At 52.2% G+C, this 16,762-nt stretch overlaps 1 protein-coding gene across 1 annotated transcript in view; it reads left to right on the top strand.

Moving 5' to 3' along the window:
* Window positions 1-6,605: 6,605 nt before the first annotated feature.
* Window positions 6,606-16,762, top strand: part of GLI2 (GLI family zinc finger 2) — a 255,988-nt gene continuing 245,831 nt past the window's right edge. Inside the window, exon 1 of the mRNA XM_042994230.1 lies at window positions 6,606-6,684. The gene's annotated coding sequence lies outside the window, so the exon portion shown is untranslated. The remainder of the gene's footprint in view (window positions 6,685-16,762) is intronic.

Genomic DNA, 16,762 nt, shown 5'->3' with positions numbered 1-16,762 from the left:
TGAGAAATTGTCTTGAAATAATGGCTTTCATTATTACGTGATTAGTTGGACTAATCAGAGGACTGTTGATATCTTAAGAGTCACTAGTGGCTGGAAGACAAAGCTGTCTTTATCAGTTTGGCCAAGACACCCACAAGCACCTTGAGAAAAGTTCTTGAGAGGGCTGGCCCTAAGGGAGAAAAAACTCCTGACAACCGTCCCCTGGATCTCTAGGCCCTGCTGATCTTGCTGCCTCCTCTCCCCTTGTCAGGATGGCCTCACCATCCTTCCTTCTCCAATCTACCCTGCACATGGCAATCTCCTTCGTAGCCCTCACCACTCTGAGCTGACACAGGGGCTGGTGGGAGTACCACCCAGCCAGGAACTAGCCGGTGGAAGAAGGCTCTGAAGTATATGGTAGTAGTAGGAGCTCAACAAGGAGGCATGAATGAATATGTGTATGAATGAACGAATCAATGAATGACTGTATGAATGAGTGAATGAATGAATGCATACTTTCATATGTGTATGCATGAAGGAATCCATTAGTTAGAGAGTTTTGGGGGACGCCCCGCTGGCTCAGTCGGTCAAGCGTCCGACTTCGGCTCTGGTCATGATCTCGCGGTTCGTGAGTTCAAGCCCTGCGTCGGGCTCTGTGCTGACTGCTCAGAGCCTGGAGCCTGCTTTGGATTCCGCATCTCCTTCTCTCTCTGTCCCTCCCCCACTTGCACTCTGCCTCTCTCTCAAAAATAAATAAACATTAAAGAAATTTTTTTTTTTCTAGTTTTGGTCCATCTGCACTTGAATCTCTCCCAGCTGTGTCCTCCAGGGCTGCTCTGAAAGAGAAAAAGGTTTTCACTGGTTGCTTCTGTGGGGAGGGGTTGCTAACATCTCCCAACCTTGCACAAATCCCCTCTATGTCATTTCCCCCACAATGTTGTCTGGGAGAGGGTTGAAGATTTGCACTGAAAGTTAGAAATATGTGTTCATCTTTGGCTTGCCCGGCCCCTCCCTCTGTGCACCTGCTCCTTCTATATGAGCGTGTTCTGTGGAAGACCTCTGATAAACTCACTCACAGTGGTAGGAGTGTCCCGTAGAAACGTTGTGTTAAGCCTCCCAAGCGTATTTGCACTGTAACCTTAAGTAATAGAAGTCACTGACTCTAGACTTCCTGGTGTTACTGATCCCAGAGCCTGCGTGAGGGATGCTGGGATAGAGGGACAGGGGGACCGAGGGCCAAGTCGGGACCCCTGAAAGAAGAAAACATAATCAGTCCACTTTGGGGATTGGCCCTTATTGCTGATCTGACACCCTTCCTGCCTCTCCTGTTTGGCCACCGACTGGCTCTTTGTTCTACCACCTGGCCTCCTCTCTCTCAGCCAGAGCTCCACCGCTCGCTCCCCACCTCATACCCTGTTTTGCATCCTTCCTTTCTTAATTTTTAGAAGATTTTATTTGTAAGTAATCTCCACACCCAACGTGGGGCTCGAACTTACAACCCTGAGATCAAGGATCGCACACTCCACCCACTGAGCCAGCCAAGCGCCCCACATTTTGCGTCCTTCCATTGTGGCCAGATTTGTGTCTGTCTTGATGAGAGTGGAGACTCCTCGGGGGGTAGGGATCGGGTCTGTCACTTCTTTCTAGTGTACCAGAGTGCTTGCTCCTGGGCTTGGTAGCCAAGTCACCAAATAATACACCTCGTGGGCCACCTCAGGGCCTTTTTCCAGTCTTCCCTGTCTCCACTTGAGTGTTGTGTGGGGAGACTTTATCCCCCAAAATAGCCACAGCGCCATTTCTGACCGCTCATGCTCTTCAGAGTCCTGCCATCCCCCCATCAAGAAGTACAGTCTATTTTCCCTTCCCTTGAATCTCGGCAGGTGGCTTCCAAAGTTTTGTAAAAGGTTCCTGTTTGGCCTGCTTGACATCCTTCCTTTGTGTGCCTGTCGCCCAATATTGCCCCCCTCAGGTGCCATCGTTCCGTTTCTTACTCCTTCTATAGACGTGTGTTTTTTGGAAGGCTTTCACCTGGCTATCTCCTCTTATGCTCAGTCCGGAACCTAGTCACCGCCATGCTGTGAGGAGGCCCAAGCTGGTCTGAGAGACCACATGGAGAGGTCAGACAGAAAGGAGCCAAGGTCCCCCCGAGCCAATAGCCAGCACTGAGTGCCAGGCGTGTGAGTGGGCCAGTCTATCGATGGTGCCAGTGCCAGGCTTGAGGTCTTCTAGCTGAGGCCCCAGCACTGCGGAGTAGAGACACGTTGTCGAAATTCCTGACCCACAGCATCTTTGTGCGTAGTCTATGGTTGTTTTATCCCACTGAGTTTGGGTTGGGAGTTGGGAGTTTGGGTTGATTTGTTTCACACCCCTAGTAACAACCACACTGTGCAACGATCGACTCTGGAACTTATTCTTCCTGTATAACTGGAACTTCATACTCACTGGACAACTTCCGTTTCCCCATCTTCATTGGCCGGTGAGCCGCCATTTTTTTGTCTACTTCTATACCTTTGACTATTTTAGCCTCTTGGTAGAGGAATCATGCAGTATTTGTCCTTCTCTGGCTGACTTATTTTACTTTACATAATTGCCTCCAGGTAGGTCTACAGTCATGAATGGCAGGATTTCCTTCTTTTTAAAAAAATTTTTAAAAATGTTTTTATTTATTTTTGAGAGAGATAGAATCCAAAGCAGGTGCTGCGCTGTTAGGGCAAACCCACAATCGTAGGACTCAAACCCACAATCGGTGAGATCATGACCTAAGCCTAAATCAGACGCTCAACCAACTGAGCCACCCAGGCACCCCAAGATGTCCTTCTTTTTTAAGGCTGACTAATATTTCATTGCATGTATATGCCACATTTTCTTTTTTCCCTTCATGTGATAATGTACTTTTGGGTTGTTTCTAGATCTTAGTTACCATGAATAATGCTGCAATGAACGTGAGAATGCAGATATCTTTTCGAGATCACAATTCCAGTATTTTTGGATATATACACAGAAGTGGGATTGGGGATCGTATCCTAATCTGGAATTTTTTTGAGGAACCTCCATACTGTTTTCCATAACAGTTACACCATTTCGCATTCCCATACACACCAACAATGCACAAGGGTTCTAATTTCACTGCAACCTCACTGACACTTGTTACCGCCTGTCATCTTGACCCTAATCACTCTAACAGGTGCGAGGTGATAGCTCATCGTGGCTTTGATTTCCATTTCCCTGGTGATGAGTGAAATTGAGCACCTTTTCAGGTACCTGTTGGCCATCTGGATATCTTCTTTGAAGAAATGTCTGTTTAGGTCCTCTGCCCATGTTGACTTGGGTCATTTGTGGTTTTGCTATTGGGTTTCAGGAGTTCCTTATATATTTTGGAAATTAACTCCTTGTCAGATATATCATTGGCAAATATTTTTCTCCCATTCCACAGGATGCCTTTTTCACTCTGTTGTTTCCATCGCTGTGCAGAAGCTTTTCAGTGTAACGTGGTTCCACTTCTTATTTTTGCCTTGGTTGTCCATTCCCTCTTCACGCCAGTGCAACCTCATTTTCTCAGGAATGTCTTCCCTGAGCCCTGCACCGCCCCCCATGCTGGCTCAGGTCACCAGGCACAAGCATGGAGCACGTTGCATTTTTTTTCTTTACCCAGTTTCCGATTATATATTTGTTTGTGGTTATTTTTTTAATGTCTATCTATCTTAGAGAGTGCGAATGGGGGAAAGGGCAGAGAGAGAGGGACTCAGAGGATCCGAAGCAGGCTCCCACGCCGTCAGTGCAAAGGTTGATGGGGGGTCCCAACCCACGATCCGATCCGTGGGGATCATGACCTGAGCTGCAGTCAGATGCTCCACTGACCAAGCCACCCAGGCGCCCCTATTTGTGGTTATTAATGAAACGTTAAGTTCACGCAGGAAAGGTGCTCACCAGTCTTGCTCACTGTGATTTGGGGTCACTTGGCTCATCACCTGGCTCACAGAAAGTTGCTGACTGAATGAACCAGGACTTACCCAAGGCCATACGTTTAGTATTAGATCTGAAACCAGAACTCAGTGTCCCAACGCTCAGATGAAGGCTTTCTCTGCTGTGAACCTTGTTGCTTTTTCCAGCGTCCAAACTTCTGTCTACAGATTAAGGCATGGTGTCTAGAGCCTCTCCTCAAACCGAAAACATTCCACTCTCATCTTTACAGCCACCTCCTTGCCGAAATAAGCCAGGAAAGGTTATGGGAGTGCCTGGATTCCAGCAGGAGTTGAGCTGGTTTGAGAGGAAAAAACAGAGAAAAAGGAAATCTCTCAAAATGTTGACTTGTTTAAACTCCTTCACAAACCTAACAACACAGGGAAACCAAAAAACTTATAATGAAGTAATCAGCCGACGAAGCTAATATTCCAGTAACATGAAATGATTCCCCGCATTTCATGGGGGTAGATATGAAAAGGATCATTAAAATATGGCCAAGGCAGGGAGGGAGAGTTTACTTTTTCTGTCTCCTTGGAGTCTGTGTTCCAAAAGCCCAGCAGGAATTTAAACAAATAGCACAGAGGAATGGTGAATCTGATCATATTTAAAGAAAAAGCCCCTTTCAAACTTTGCTTCCCTTTAATAAATACATTGGCTTCTACAAGTTTTGCTTTTTAAAAACTCTGTGGATTTTCTTTCCCATCGGGGAGCCCATTTGCGGAAAAACAAAATCAGAATTGTTCTGCATATTTTTTCCTCTAGGTCAAGAAGAAAGATAAGGGGGAGAGAAGGAAGGTAGGTGGTAGGGAACGGGGACCATACTGTTCCTTCCCTCTTTGATTAAAAGGTGAAAAATAAAGTCAGGGAATGGTCAATGGTATATGGAGAGAGCTACTGACCCAAAGTGTATCAGTAAAATGGGCTTGTGAAGGTCACACCTCCACAGGGGGTGTGGAATTGTCCCTGCGAGCCTTTGTTTCCCCCTGCATTCCAGACAAGAAGCAACTGCAGGGAAGGAGGCTGAGGGAGAGAGATGCTTCCACCCGTCTCAATTGGGCCAATTTAGTTGAACTAATGGTACAACCCACTGAAATTCACAGATGGTGGCTCTGTGCTCTGACCTCAGACAGGTTACCTAACTCCTCTGTAAGCTCAGTCTTCTCAGCTGTAAAATGGGGAAGTGAACCAATCTCCGACTTTTGTAGGTTAAATAATATAAAGGAGTTGTTACTGGTCAGGAACGATTAATCGTCACCTAGCACATGGTGTTTCACAAACGTTGGGAAGAAACATTAAAAAAAAAAAACAACAATCCCCCAGTGAGGCACTCTTTGGGGGAGAACCGTCAGCAAAGACAGGTTGGTGGCCCCAGAGGACTTAGGGGACGCTTTAGCCAGCGGCTCCCAAGCTCCTCCAAGCGAGGCCGCTCAGTTCTGGGCGATGGTGTGGCTTGAGGGCCTGAGCGAGTCACCCAGTTTGCTTAAGCGAGTTCTTTCACACACACCCCCATATACACTTTGGCCCAAAATTCAGTGAGGTTTTTTTCTTCCTTCTTCCTCTGTTGTTGTTGGGTTCTGATTACTTCCATCTGGCTGTGGCAGCTAGAGTGGAGTCTCTAAAAAAAAAAAAAAAAAAAACCCAAAACAAACAAAACAAACAAAAACCCTCCCTGCAAAACACACATGTACCAAACCTAGAAGGCTTCTCGCCTCTCGCCTGCAGGCGCTCGGAAGGCGACTCGTGCGAGCCGCAGCGGGGGCGCGGGCAGGACCCCAGGCACCTGCGCGCCCTGCCGGCTGGAAGAGGGTCCGCTCGGAGCCGGCCGCCCTCCCCCTCTTTGCCTCCAGTCCCCGGCTTCCGCCCCGGCGCCCGGAGGAGCGGGCGCACTGGGAACTGCGACCCGGGCATCTCCCGGCGGAGGGGAAGAGGGCGGTGGGGAGGGCGGGTGATTTCAGAGATTGAAAACAGAGCAGTCCTTGCGCCTCAGCCCCGGAGCTCATCTGACTTGAGTTAGCGACCCCCCCCCCCCAACCCTGGCGCCTTAAAAAAAGAAAAAAAAAAGTGTTGGAAACTGGCGCGTTCTTTCGTTCCCTGCTCGAACTTTGTTGGTAGGTGTGCTTTCTCTCGAGACTCGGTGCTGGGGAAGAGGATCCTCGGCCGCCCCTCCCCCCACCCCCAGGTTCCCCTGGCCCCGGGTCCCCCTGGTGCCCCCGGAGGCGGGGTCGCGCGGCGCGGGCGGGGGCGCGGCGCCCGGGTGTGCTGCAGCCGTGCGCGCGGGGGCGCTGCGCCGTCCGGGCGGCGCTGATGGATTGCAGGAGTGCCGGAGCTCGCCAGCCGAGGCAGCACGGCTCCGCGGACTTTTTTTCAAACTCCCATCAATGAGACTTCGAGGAGAAGCGGGAGGCGACGGCGGCGGCGGCGGCGGCGGCGGACGCGCAGGAAGGCGAGGAGGCGCCGGGGGAGCCAGAGGAGCCGGAGGAGCTGAAGCAAGGAACGTGGGCCGCGCGGCGCGCGGGAGCCTAGGGGAGCTCCCGGCTCGCGGGCGGTAGGGGCTGCTGGGCCCCCGCCCGCCTCTCGGTCCCCTCCCCTGCCTGGCCCGCCCCGCCCCGGCCGGACTGAGCCCCGGTACACGGCAGCCCGCGGCGGGTCGCCGCGCCAGCCAAGTTGGGATGGGGGCCCGAAGCCACCGCCCGGCGCCCCAGAGGCCACCTGCGTGCTAGAGGCAAACTTTTGTCTCCCTCGGTAAAGTTGCATTGGCCTTCTTTTGCTTGCTTTTCGTTGCGAAGTGCCCCTACGCCGTCCGAGCCCGGGGCGACTGGGATGCTGCGCCGTCTCGGAAGGTCCCTCGGCCGTGTATCCTCGCCACGGCACAGGGATCGGGGCACCGGGCTTGGGGGGCCGGGGGCTGGCGAGGCGGCGCCGTTTCGGGCTCTGGCCAAGCCGGGCGGGGACGAAAAGGGGGCGGGGGGTCCAGGGCAAGGAACTTGTGGCCGGTGGGCGATTTTGCATCCCCTTTCCTACCTGGGGGAAGAGCCCGTCCTCTCCCGTTGCACAGCCTGGCCGGCCCGCAACCCGTCTTCACCGCGTCTAAGACGCGGGCTGTTTGTGCGGGAGGTGGTGGGTAGCACTGGAGGCTGGGATGCTGCGAAGCTCCCGGAGGTGGACGGTGGGAGCGTGACTTAGGGGAGTGTGCGGTGTGTGGAGGGGCTGCGGCCAGCCACTTGGGAACTTCTGACTGCACTTCTCCGCGCTACCCGTCGCGGAGCCCTGCCTTTCTTTCTTCCTCGCTCCTTCCTCCCGGTCTTCGGGCCCTGTCGCCCCCCTCCCCCTCGGTCAGGCTCTCCTCTCCGGCCTCCCTCCTTGCTTCTCTCCGCCAACTCCTCCTCCTCCCCTGCCCTCCGCCCCTAGAGCCGCTTGACTTCTCGAAGGGATCCGCACGTAATCCCTGGCCTGGTCCTCGGGTCCCCCCACCCCTCACTTCCATCCCCGCCCCCACTCATCGTCTTCCCCCCCCACCCCCGAAGGGCCAATCTCTCAACAAGTATATTTGCTGAGGAATTTGAAAAATCCACTACTGCAACTTGATCTGTGTGTGATGGATGGGGAGAGGCGCGTAGAGAGTTGGGCGCCAATCCTATTAAGGGTTTAGAGAGGGGAGCGTTTTTCCCGGACGGGGGCGGAGGGTGGGTAGGGAGGGGAGGAGGAAGGGAGCGTGTGCGTGTGCGAGTGTGAGCGCGCCCGCCGCGTCGGGGAGCTGAAAGTCCACCCTACTCGGCGCCTTTTCAGCCCAGCAGTAATTGCTGTCATTTCCTAGGAAACCCGACTTTTACAGCGCGAGGAGCTCTGGATGGAGCCCGCGCGCTTCACCCTGGGTGACCGACTGCGGACGCGCTTGCGGGCCTCGCTCCCCTCCCCCCCGCCCCCCAAACCCCGCCTGGGTGCCTCCCTTAACTCCCCTCCCTTTTGTATAATTTTCATGTGGCTCTCTGGGTAGATCCCTGCTGGAAAAGCGCACCCTTCCCAAGTCCGGTGCCGGGCCCTGGGCGGGGGGGGGGGGGTGTTTCCTGCGCCGCTCTGCCCTCCCACCCGGGCATCCCGCTGGGTGCACGGCCTCTGGCGCGGGCTTTGCAGCCCGGTGGCCGCGGCGGAGTCCTGGGCCCCCGCCCCGCCGCCCTCGCCGGGCGTGTGAAGGTTTAATCCCGACAGCTTCAGATAAAGGGAGCAGTTGTAAAACGCTCATATGCTGTTTGCAGACGAGGCTCTGGGGGATGTTGGAGAATTTGAAAGTAAACGTTTCCCTCGCAAGCGGCATAAAATAGTGTTTAAACAAATATTGTATTGGCATGCTCAGGGGGCCCAGTGCCAAAAAGTAAAGTAAATAAACTGTGAAATCCAAAATATACAGCGGTGGAAAGCGGAGGAGTGAGCAGGCTAGTCGCAAGTCCCCCTGATGAGATCTGTTCTGGCCACTTCACCTCCGGGCCCCCTCCCCGCCCATTTCCTTACCTTGGCTGGGAGTTTCCTTCCTTGCTTCCTAGTGTCTGAGGGCAGGCCTCCCTGGGCCTGGGAGCGACTTTGCAGTTGCACCCACCCGAGGGAATTCTTTGTGTGGCTACTTGGGCTGGTCTTCCCCAGGGGAGGGGAGGGCACCCTGGCCACGCTTGGCTGCTTTTAATTTTAACTTTCTTCGTTTGGGCTTTTCCCAGCTTCTGGTCTGCCCTGGGGCTGTTCTAGAATGTGGACTCTAGAACTTGCAGATGTGTGCCCTGCAGGCTTCCCTCCTGTGGGCCTCTGGCCACACTTTTCCTCTCCTTCCTTCATCTTTCTTGCTTCCGTTTTCCTAGACTTGCCTGCTTCTCCCTCCCATGGCTGAGAGTTACTGGAAATTGTGGAAATGTTCTCTCCCCGATTTAGATTCCATTCGAACCCAGACGCAAGGAAAGTTGTCACTTGTCTAAGAGTTTCAAAGTTAGTTACTGTTTCGTATTACTGAAGTTTGGTTTTGTATTTTCCTTCTGCTCTGAGAAACCCGCCGACTTTGGGAGGTGATTTAGTGGTTCTAGGGGGATCTACCCTGATGCAGGAAGAGTCCCAGGTAGGTGAGGAGCCCACCTGCCCACGAGATCGCCCTCGGGTGAACTGTCTGTCCCTTGCTCTGGCATCTGAGAGACCAGTGAGAGCAGTCTGTTTTCCAAGTCAGCCAGCGGGTGAGGCTGAGAGGGAGAACCACCGCTCCCCAAAGCCCGGCCAGGCTCCCGAGGAACAGGGTGGGACCGTTAGAGATGTTTTTATCCTCCGTGGGAATTGTTTCGAGGGGGAGTTTGCGGGGTCCAGACTCCTTCAGCAGAACCTCTCAAGGCTGTGGGGGGAACCTCTACAGCTCGCACTGACCCTGGCCGTGGCCTTGGAGGGAATTCTGGACTGGGCCCCACCTTGAAGTGTGTGTGGAATTAGGCGAGGCCCTTCTGGAGTGCCACTCCACTTTCTCGGGGGTGCTCCAGGCCTTGTGGGGAGAGCATCGGACAGAGGAGATCCTTTGAGTTGCCTGGACGGAAGAGGGGGCCACAGGGCTGCCGGTCAGCGGCTCACTGCCTGGCCGTGGGGGTCTTGGAGGCTGTGTACTGTAGCTGGCTTGTTTGCACTGCCGACTGAAAAATACACAAATACTTCATGCTTTTTGTACTCCCACAAGTGCCCTGTACACAGTGCGGCCCATAGGGCTGGATTAGCAAGCCAGGAGATTCAGCAGGCAGGCAGACAAAATTGGATATTTGTCTAATAAACACCCTTCTCCCATCAGGGCCTCCCTCGGCCACCCCGGGGGGGGGGGACTTCACCCCACAGATGCCAGCAATTCCCTTTAAATGAGACCAGGAGGTTGTCGTGTGCACTCTGAAAGCCTGTGTGACCCCTACACACCCTGCGGGCTTGTTAACGCTCAGAAAGGAGCCCTACATCCTTGTGAACACTACGGGTAGGGCTGCTTGCTTTTTCTTGGGAAAGTGTGTGTTCATCAGGGCTTGTGTTCATCTGAAGGACGCTCACTCATGACGCTGGCTTGAGAGAGGTAGAGCAAACCAGTCTTCCTTCTTCAGGCCCCGGTGTTGGGGGGTGGGGGTGGGGTTTCTACCTGTGCCAGAGCCCGGTCCTTGGTGCAGGAGCAATGGCCAGGCCAGGTGGACCCTGTCGCTGTGGACGGCCACAGCTGTTCCCGCTGGGCCAGGGTCCTTTGAAAGGGAACCCCAGGGAAGCCGTCCCCCCCCCCCCCGCACCGCCCCTTTCTTCTTTTCAGTAAGTGTCAGAGGCAGGGACGAATGAAACACGTGAAGAATGCCAAAGAGAGAAACTATTCTCAGATTCCAGAAAATTCAGAGGCGGAATAGGTGACTATACGCACTACCAGAATATGCAGCAGTCTAAAGACCTCGGGGAGGAAAGCGACCCTGTAATTGTTTCCTGAGGCTTGTTTCAAAGACCCAAAGGGAAGGGGACACTGGTGTTTGGTAGTGTCCTTTGGTAAAGAGTAACAGCTTTGTGGTTTTTGAATAAACACACGACACCAGACTCAATATTACTTTTTCTCCAAAATTAATTTGGGTGTTTGCTGTGGAATATAAAAGATTTTTAAAAACAAATCATAGGTCATTGTTTTTAGATTCTGAGGGTGACAGAAGCACCTTTCACCTACAAAACGATGGTTAAAACCCTGAGAAAATGCACCAATGAGAACAGCATGCTTTCTTCGCTTTTAATGTCTTATTTTTCCCAATTTCTTCACCAACAAAAGCATCCTCAGTAATCCTGGTTGTGTTCTGATCCTGGTTTCTTAAAAAACATGCAAACGGGGGAAAATAAGTCATTGAAGGTGTGACCAAAGAGTACCTATTAAACCATTTTTGAGATTTTCATTTAAATTGAATAAGTTAATGTGGTTTTGTGTGTTTGCATGTGTGTTGCTAAAAAAAAAAAAAAACAAAACAGGTTGCTGGGAAGTGTGTTTTAACTGTGAGTGCCCGGTTTCATGCATTAGCATAAGAAAAAAGTTTTAGTGCATTTACTATTGTCTGGAATGAAGAGTTTCAGCAAAGGGAAGGAAAGCCTCGAAAGGGTGATGGTCCATTGAGATTCTCCAGCAGCCCCCAGCTCGTCATCTGCTGCTGAAATCTGTGATCGGATATCACTTTTATCTCGCTTTTCCATTCTCTGGCCTTTTTCACACGTTCACTTTTGTCAGGGTTTATTGATTATGTTTTCTTCTCTGCAAATCTGTGGAAAATTTAATGAACCAAAAACAGCAGTGAAATAAAGGGGACTTTTTATTCATTAGCACGGGATTGATTTCCCCCCTTGGGCCGAGGGCCCCTGGCCTCCCGCGAGTGGGGGGGGGGGCGGGTAGGAGGGCGGACAGCGCTGCTGCAGGCCGAGGCGGGGCCTCTCCCCAGGCCTGTGGCCTCACCGATGACCGGCACTGGTGAGCCTGGGACTCCGGTCGCAACTGAGCGTTCAAAGCCCGCACAGGATGGCTCTTTCCGGTCAGCCCGAGTCTATCACGCGGTAGACCCCAGCCTCCCCTCCAGGATCCTGGCTCAGGGGGCTTTGGACAGGGAGCGGGTGGAGATGGGTATTTGTACTCCCCAACCTTACAAACCAGTTGAGAGCCCGCCTAGGCCTTCCCGGGGACACAGTTAAGTATCTCTCTTCCTCCAGCCTGGCTCGGAAACCTGTAATTAAGCAAAGCCCCTGGTGTGATTACACTTTGCTGACTCCGCTGGGTTTGGAACCGCTTCTCTCTACGAAACAGGGTGAACTCTTGCTCTTTGCAGAGGCTTCCCGGGTAGCCTGTGGTACACTTCTATGGCACGTCTGTCTGTCTGTCTCTCCCTCCCCTCCTCTCCTTTCTCCCGTCCTCCCTCTCCTCTTTGTCTCCTTTCTGTCTTCCTCTCCCCCCCTCCTTTTTACTCCCTCCTCCGCCCCCTCTGTCTCTCCTTTAATGTCTCTCTTACCCCATTTCCTCTTTCACGGCTTTATTTTTCCCTCTCCTTTCTCCCTCTCCTAACTCTCTTTGTTTCTCTCTCCCTCTCTTTTCTCTCCTGTCTCCCTTCCCATCTTTTCCCTTCTCTCTCTGCTTTCCCCTCCCATCTCCCCCTCCCCCCACCCCGTCCCCGCCCCTCCACTTGCCGCCCCGAGGCGGGCTGGCCCGGGAGGCGGCGTGCCCAGCCCGTGAGGACCGTGCCTGCGGCCGGGGGACGTTCGGTGCCCCGAGTGCCCGCGCGCCGGCCGCGCCGCCTTCCTCCCACCTGCCCGCCGGCCTGGTTTGCGGCGCCCGAACAATGGCCACATTGTCCAGCCGGCGCACCGGCCGCCTCCGGCGAGTGGCGGCAGGCCGGACCGTGCTCGTGGCGAGTCGGGAAGAAAGCCAGCGGGCCAGGTCCCACTGGGCCCGCGCCGCCACCGCCGCCTTTGTCGCCGGGCGAGCTCCCCGGAGTGCGCGGGCCCGCTGTCCCCGCACCTGGGAAGGGCGCCTTTTCCCAAAGCTGGGGCCCAGGCTGAATCTCCCTCCCGCTCCCGATGGACTCGCCCCCCCCATCCCCCCTTCCTGGGGAAGGGAGCTCGAGGTCAGCTCAGTTTGCAGAGTGGGTTGAGAGCATTTCACCAGAGCCAGCAGACATGTTCCCAAACTTTTGGTGGCGTCAGAAACTTTTTCTGCAAGGCATCTGCGAGACTGACTACAGCCAGGGAGGCCTCCTGTTGCCCGGTCCCCACCCCAAAGGCTGGAAAAGAGTGGTGGTCTCTCGGCATCGTCCGCACCCCTCCCCCACCCCCACCCCCATTCGTCTTGACCTGTAGGGATTCAAGACCTCTTAGCTCAGAAAAAGAAAGATCTTTGAATGCTGAGGATGTTAAAAGAGCATCGGTCCCCGGGTCCAAGCAGATGCTTAGCAATGCTTCTTTGTGCGGTGGACAATGCAATAAGTCAGCCCGACTTTTGAGCCACATTTATAAGGAACTGTAAGGGCCGCTCAAGTACACTTGTGCTAAGTTGAATTGATTGAAATTTAATGGCGGTTAGTGGCGATGAATGGTAATGATTTTCCAGCGTATCTTTGGCATACTTGACATTAATAACCGGAGACTATGTGTGTATGCGCACCAAGCGCCTGCCACACACGTGAGGCGGTAGCATTATTCATTTTCTGAGATGCCAGTCCTTCGCCTCCTTCCTCTGCTCAGATCCTTTTCCTCCTCACCATAATTCAGTTGTTCAGATGATTTAAAAAAAAAAAAAAAAAAAGGGAAAAGATGGAAAGAGAAAAATCTTTCTCCGTTGAGCATGTACATCATGTCAACATAATTTTGAGCTCATGATTTTTTTCAATTCCTACATAAATCAGCTTCTAATATACAGAATGTGATGAATTTGTTTTAGCTGCCATCATGAATTAATGTTATGCAAATAGAAGCTTTGCAGGTGAAATGATTTACTAAATAATTTCAACTTCTAATATTTAAGCTCATTCATTATGTTGAGAGTTAAAAACAAAAAAAACAAAAAAACAAAAAAACAAACCAAGTCCATATTTTTAAGCCTGAGATGGGGAGATTAGTATTTGAGTATTTGCAGTATAGGCAGACCTTGATGGCCGGAAAATAGCTCTTAATTTGTTGAGTCTTTCTTTGAGAGTCTACAATTCACCAAGCAGGTGCTTAAAAAGAAGGGGATGGAAGTCTTACCAAGTTTCAGCTGAGGGAGGACACGAATGCGTTTAAATAATTCCAACGTGACTATCAAAGTAACATACCCCCGGGGATTGAACTAGTTTTGCTTTGGGACCGAAGAGCTTCCGTTTTGAACTGCTCTTGAAGGAAGAATATGACTGAGCCCGGTGGAGAGGGGTGAGAGCCTTTGATGTCCCCTGCCCCGTCTTTGTCATTTGCTAGTTAAGACCGTTTTTTAAAAAAAATTATTATTGAAATCTACATGAACATACAATGTTATACTGGTTTCAGGTGCACACAGTACAGTGATCTGACAATTCTATACTGGTTAAGACCATCGTAAGACCAAGTCGTTGCCACCTGCCTAGAAAGGTGGCAGCCGTATAGAAAGTTGGACAGAGGAAGAGAACTGCTGATGGCACCCCCTTCCCCCCATAACTGCTAGGAACCCTTTCTTATATACCTCGTCTTTCAGTCTGTTTTCCTCTGGAAAGAGTTGAGGAAGGGAGTTAGCATGATGGATGAGCGCGTATGAAGAAAAATAGCTGGAACCCTTGAGGTTACCCTCGGGGAGAGGGAGACCAGTCATTCAAGAGCTGGCTGACCCTGTGCGGGTTGCTTTTTGCCTGTGTGGAAGGCAGGCCTTGGCAAAGGTGAGCTCAGATCCTTTGGCTTCAGAACCTTGGGAGCCGCCGCACCTCGTCTCTCGCCACCCACCCCTAAGAATCAGAGAGCAGGCAGGGTGGGAGGACCCGAGTTTGGAGAAAGCGTGGGGTCTCCCGCCACTGCTTGGGCTTCCGGGGAGCAGGTTATGCAATGCTGCTCAAGGAATACGCCCCACCTTCCCACCAGTCACTCTCCCTAGCCCACTGTAGTGCTCGGGCACCTCTGGGATGTGGTCATGTCATGACCATGGATGGGGGTGGACTTGGGACATTGGTGTGTGTTGGGGGCAGGGGCAGCACAGGGCCTGTGGTGGCCTTTTCAAGTTTTCTTGAAGGCTATGGACAAGTTGAAGGAAGGCTGACACATAAATATGTCTTGGATCTCTGGAGATAAAGGTAGACTTTTGACTTTACTTCTCCAAAAATTGAGGTCATTGTGGTCCGATGACAGGTTGAAGGCACATCACTCAGACATTTCCGCAGACAGCTGTGGGTTGTACTGTGGTGATACATTATGTGTCCGGGCTGTGACAGCGTATTTAGGGCCGGCCCTCACTGTCTGCTGAGATCAAGGTGAGGGGACGTCTGTGATGTCCCCGGACTGAGTGTGTGCATGTGTTACCTTGCTTGTGTAGGGAAAGGAGAAATCAGACTCCAGGGTTGCACAGCCGGGAATTTTCCGGTTTGAATGTAATTCAGATGTTTTCATCCATAGAAAGTGCATATAATATAGTTCGTTTACTCACTTACCTGATATAGTGTGTGAAGTTACTCTTCCTGTTACGTGTGAATGTGGGGTGTGTGACGTGTATGTGTATATGTATTTATTCTGAAATACATATATATCAGTAAGTCTCTTAACTATCAGATCCCTATAAGAATTAGATTTTTTTTTCTTCTTCTAAGATGCACTTAGCACAAAAAAGAGAAATAGTGTAAGAGAATGATGTCAGAACAGGAGATGAGTTATAGAGGCAAATCTGAGAATAAGGCCTCAGGCATCTCGAAGTGGAGTTCTTGGGACTCCTGAATCAGGTTCAGGTGGGCAGTTTGTTAAATATGCAGATTTTCAGGCCCCAGGAAGTACATACTGAATGAGACAGAATTCCTGTGGAGTGACGTTCTGAGATCTGCATTTTATCAAGGATCTTTAGGGTGGGGTGATGCAGATTAGTGTTTTCTTCCTGTGATGTTCCCCAGTTCCTTTGTGGCTTTTGCAATAAGAAAGGGGTAAGCATTCGCATCTGTAAGGCTTGATGGACAACCCAGGATGGGTCCCAGCAGATGGTAAGACTTAGCTGCCTGGCCCAGCTATTGCTGGACTGGAGGTTGGGGCAAGCTGGCCAAGAATTGAGCTGTTCTGAGAAGTGGACTTTAGGGCAGAGGCTCTCTTTCATGGGACTGTGAAAGGTTTTTTCACTGTGAAAGGCAGCTTTCAGGCCCCACGAGAAACCAGAGTGTAGTGAGCTTATCAAGTGTGTAGTTATGGCCTGAGGGTCCCTAGGATGGCTCCTGTTGTTTTTTGTTTTTGTTTTTGTTTTTGTTTTTTATCCTGTGTAGGTAACCTCGTGTGCATCATGACAGCTGTCTCAGTGCTCATGACTGAAGTGGCCAGAAGTTGGACCCACTTTGGGGCCGGTTCAGTTTCACGGCTTGAGCAGGCATTTTGCAATTTCCATTCACACTGAGGTTCGGCTGAAGGGCCTACCTTGTGGGTGTTCTTATGGTTTCCGAAGAAGGGGAGGAAAGAGATAGCCTGGCAGGAGCGTGGGTGCAGAGAGGAGCCAGTGTCAGCTGCCCTGCCCACGCTGTGATGGCCTGAGGCCTGGGAGCCAGTGGAAGGGGCCTGCCCCGAGGGGAGGATGGGCCGTGGAATGGTCCTCCACCCGTGAGGTCAGCCTGCGGCCCTAGTGCGCAACGCTGCCTGGCATCCTACCCCCCGTCGCAGTGCCCCCTGCCCGTACCCTGGCCCTGGCGTCAGCCTATTTCAAGAACGTCCTGTCTCACTGTGCCTTGAGTCTTCTTCAGAGTAAGAAGGCAAAACGAGCCTGGAAGGAGTCTGAGTGTGGGCCAGCTGAACATCAGGACAGGCGCGGTGTCTCTCTGGCCCTTGCTTCTCAACTCAGAGTGGGAGTCCTGACCTGCCTTGCTGGTGTGTGTTAGTAGTAAATGAGGCTCTGAGTGGGAGCCCAGCATGGCCCTCGCTCAAGGTCAAGGTCCCGAGAATGTTGGCCTTTCCTGTCACTAAATCCCTGCTGGCCTGGGACACTTGGGCTCTTACATACATGCCTCTGACTCTGACGGCCTGCACCAGCTTTCGGGGGTTTTGTGATTTGTAGTGTCCTGCAGTGTAGACCGTGTTAGCTTTATGTTGATACTTCAAGTGCACCTGGGCAAAGGACTTCGAGAGAACAGGAAACAAGAAAACTTTCACACGT

Source organism: Panthera tigris, chromosome C1 (genome assembly GCF_018350195.1).
Source record: "Panthera tigris isolate Pti1 chromosome C1, P.tigris_Pti1_mat1.1, whole genome shotgun sequence".
NCBI lineage: Eukaryota > Metazoa > Chordata > Mammalia > Carnivora > Felidae > Panthera > Panthera tigris.
Note: the sequence above shows the minus strand (reverse complement) of the source record. Positions and strands in the feature narration are given on the sequence as shown.